Source organism: Drosophila montana, unplaced genomic scaffold (genome assembly GCF_035044405.1).
Source record: "Drosophila montana isolate Dmon_TW-CO22-7 unplaced genomic scaffold, ASM3504440v1 contig_3045_1, whole genome shotgun sequence".
NCBI lineage: Eukaryota > Metazoa > Arthropoda > Insecta > Diptera > Drosophilidae > Drosophila > Drosophila montana.
In genome coordinates, this window is record NW_026997921.1 from 4,135 (window position 1) to 8,646 (window position 4,512).

At 29.7% G+C, this 4,512-nt stretch overlaps 1 pseudogene; it reads right to left on the bottom strand.

Annotated features, from left to right (window-relative positions):
- Nucleotides 1–3,122: 3,122 nt before the first annotated feature.
- On the bottom strand, nucleotides 3,123–3,799 carry LOC135430703 (cytochrome b-like; annotated as a pseudogene).
- Nucleotides 3,800–4,512: the final 713 nt, after the last annotated feature.

Sequence of the window (4,512 nt, forward strand, 5' to 3'; positions counted from 1 at the left end):
ATATGGGTTAGTTTTATTAAGTTTATGAATTTGTTCATTAATACTGTTATTTTTATTGAATATTATTTTATTACTTTTATTACTTATTTTAACATTTAGAAGAATGAATTTATTTATATTTTATTTATTTTTTGAAAGACTTTTAATTCGTTAGATTTGTGTGTTTACGTTAAACAGATTTAAAAGCTTTGATTGCATATTCTTCAGTTACTCATATAGGAATTGTATTAGCAGGACTTTTAACTATATCTTATTGAAGTTTATGTGGATCTTATAGATTGATGATTGCTCATGGATTATTTTCTTCTGGTTTAATGTAATGTAATGTATCTTATGAACGGTTAGGAAGACGGGGTTATTAAATTTTATACCCGCTATAGCATTATGGTGATCTTTGTTAATGTTAAAGTTCAAGTTCAATTATGAATTATGCCATCACTAAGATTTATGAACCAGTTCACATATGTTCTTATTCTATGAACCTTTTGTAATTACTCTTCACTCTAAAATAAACGTTCGTCGTGTTCACATTGTTCGTCGTGTGTTCTCAGTTCTTATTTGATTGGCTTATTATTACTTTGCCTGTGCAGACTCTTTTACACTAACATTGGTTATGGGCCCAGAGTCACGTAAGTATTAATAAGGAAAAATGAGTCAATTTTAAATCGAAAAGTTAAATGATAAAAACTACGATGTATGGGCTATACAGATGAAAAGTGTTCTAATTCACCAAGAACTTTGGAATGTAGTCTGTAGCAAGTTGGAGTTCAACGCAGCTGCTGCAAATACAGTTTTGATGGATGAAAAGGCGCTCGCATGCATTGTGTTAAATATTAATGTGGCGCAATTAAGCTATGTAAAAAATGCACAGTCCTCTAAAGAAGCGTGGGACAAATTACGTAAAGTGCATGTGCCGACGGGTCCGATTCATAAAGTTTCGTTGTTTAAAAAGTTGCTAAACATAAAATTAGACATAAACGAAAATGTATCGCAATATATAAATTCGTTTATTGAGGTTATTGACAAGTTAACTGAAGTGAGCATTGATTTGCAAGACGAGTTAAAAGTAATTATATTGCTGTCAAGTTTAAGCACGGAATATGAACATTTCGTTGTTGCAATGGAGACAAGAGACTCATTGCCAGATTTTGATGTACTTAAAATAAAGCTATTAGCAGAGGCTGATAGAATATCACAAAATTGCGAAATAGGTAACAACCAGCAAGCATTCTTCGTAGGCGCTCGTTCGGAGAAAAGAGAGCACAAGAACGAAGGTCGTGCAAAGAAAGACTGGAAATTTAACGGAATATGTTTCAATTGCGGTAAACGAGGCCACAAATCGGCGGAATGCAAAGAAAAGCGAGAGAAACAAAAGCAGTGCGAAAATCAAAACGAAGGACAAAAACAAAAATGCTCGTACGCCGTATACACAGCAATGCAAAAAGAAAATGCAAAAAAAGCTAGTTGGTGTCTGGACAGTGGTGCCACTACGCATATGTGTTGTGACAGAAATTTGTTTGTGTCATTAAAAGAAGAAACATCACGAATTATGTTAGCGGGAGATAAATTCATAGAATCTGCAGGCAAAGGAGTCGTAAAAATAAAAACTCATAATTGTGAAATTCTGTTGCATGATGTATTGTATGTCCCGTCACTGCATATAAACTTCTATTCGGTCAGCAAAGCGTTGAAATTCGAACATTCAGTTGTTTGCAAGAACAATCGTGCAGTAGTTAAGTGCAAAAACGGTTCAGTGTTACTAATGGCTGATTTAATCGGAAATTTGTTTTTGTTTGATGATGTGAATCAAAATAAATTGTTTTCAATGCAAGAAAAAGCAATAGTTTGGCACAATCGGTATGGCCACCTAAACTTTCGCAGCTTAAAAGAGCTAGTAAATAGTGAACGTGTCCACGGTATTGACTTAAAAAACTTCTCAACTGAAATAAATTGCAACACATGTACTTTATCGAAAATCTGTGCATTTCCATTTCAAACGATCGATAAGGGTGCAACTAATTGTTTGGATTTAATACACACTGACGTATGCGGGCCTATTAATGTTCCATCAATTGGTGGTGCGAAATATTTCATAACATTCATAGACGATCGGTCCAAAAGAATTTTTGTATATTTTATGAAATCCAAAAACGAAGCACTTGATAAATTTGAAACATTTAAAAACCTAGTTGAGAGTCAAATGCAACACAAAATAAAAGCCATTCGTAGTGACAATGGCAAAGAGTTTGTTAATGGTAAATTCGATGCGCTGTTAAAAAGATGTGGCAAGATAGCAATGGCTCGCGCTATGATGGTCCATGCAAACGTTGAAGAATCCCTATGGGCTGAAGCTGTTACAACTGCAGCTTACATACGGAATAGGTCCCCCTCCCAGGCACTGCAAGGCACTACTCCTTATGAAGTTTGGAGCGGCCGCAAGCCATCAGTGTCTCATCTATGAATTTTTGGGTCACCCGTCTACGCGCTGACAAATTGCATCACAAGAAATTTAAGCCCAAAGGAAAAGAATATATGTTTGTTGGCTACTCTCTTACTGCAAAGGCATATCGACTGTTTGACAAAGACACTAAACAAGTGATCGAGAGGCGTGACGTTAAATTTGTATAAATAGATGCTCATAAATTAGATGCTCAAATTAATATTAATTTCATTTATTTTTATTTGGGTTCGTGGTACTTTACCTCGGTTTCGTTACGATAAATTAATATATTTAGCATAAAAATGTTTTTTATCTCCTTCATTAAATTATTTATTATTTTTTATTGGATTAAAAATTTTATTATTTTCTTTGTTATTATGAATTAAAATTAGTAACTAATTAAGTTGATAGAAAGTAATATTTCTATCCTTTGTTTTCAAAACATAAACAAGCTCATTAACTAATTTAATAAATTATCTCATCATTTATTTACTAAAGTTTTCAATAAATAATATAAAAAATAAACAACAGTTAACGTTTGTCTAAGTAATATATAAGGCTCTTCTACTGGTCGGGCTCCAATTCAAGTTAATAAAATTACTGTAACTACTATAATTCAAAATAAAATTTGGTTGATAGGGTAAAATTAAATTCCTCGGCTTTTTTTCGTAAATTAAAAATATCACTCTGGTTGGATATGGGTTGAGGTTACTAAAGGGATAAAGGGATAAAATTATCTAGGTCTCCTAATAAATTAGGGTAAATTAAAATTAAAGAGATTAGTAAAAAAATTGTAATAATAAATCCAATAATATCCTCATAAGTGAAATAAGGATGGAATGGGATTTTATCTCTATTTGAATTTAATCCAATTTGGTTATTTGAACCGGTTTGGTGTAGAAATAATAAATGAATTATAGTTATTGCTAAAACAATAAAAGGTAAAATAAAATCGAGTTATAGTTGCGTTATCAACAGCAAATCCTCCTAAGACTCATTGCACTAAATCAATTCCTAAGTAAGGCACAGCTGACGATAAATTTGTAATAACTGTTGCTCCTCAAAATGATATTTGTCCTCAGGGTAAACCATATCCTATAAATGCAGTTCCTATTATTAAAAATAAAATAATTACTCCAATTATTCATGTTGGGGTAAATAATAAGATCCATAATAAATTCCACGTCCTACATGTAAATAAATACAAATAAAAAAAAAAGCACCATTAGCGTGTATTGTTCGTAATAGTCATCCATACTTTACATCACGACAGATATGATTTACTCTATTAAAAGCTAAATTTACGTCTGCGGTGTAGTGTATTGCTAAAAATAAACCTGTTAAAATTTTGATAATTAAACATAATTGTCAAGTTTATTTAAAGATTAATTTAAAGAAATTGTTTCTATTTCATTATTTAATAAAAAATTTTGAATTGTTATCAATAATTATAGTTAAAATTATAAATATTAGAAATAATTTAGTTGAAGTCATACCTTAAAGAAAAATTAAAACTAAAATATATGAGAATCAAAAAGTTTTTGCTATTAATCCTGTAATTAAAGAAATTAAAATTGTTTGGATTAATATTGTTAATCCTATGGCCAGTGGGTGGATTATATATATAAAAATAATTGAATTAAAAAAAAAATAATAGAGTATAAAATTAACTTCAAGTATTAATTAGCAAGAGTATAAAATTAACTTAATTTCAAGAGGTAGTTTATATCAAATATTAATTTTGGGGATTAATGAAAAATAAATTCTTTTCTCTTGAAGTTTTAAAATAATTTATTTTATTTTTTGATTTACAAGACCAATGTTTTTATTAAACTATTAAAACTAATGATTATAATTTTGTATTGAAATTTAGCAATAGTTTTATTTATTTGTTGATTATTTTGTTTTTCTAATCGAAAACACTTATTATCAATACTTTTAAGCTTAGAATTTATTGTTTTAATTTTATTTTTTATATTACTTATTTATTTGAATATATTGAATTATGAAAGTTATTATAGCATAATATTTTTAACTTTTAGAGTTTGTGAAGGTGCTTTAGGTTTATCAAT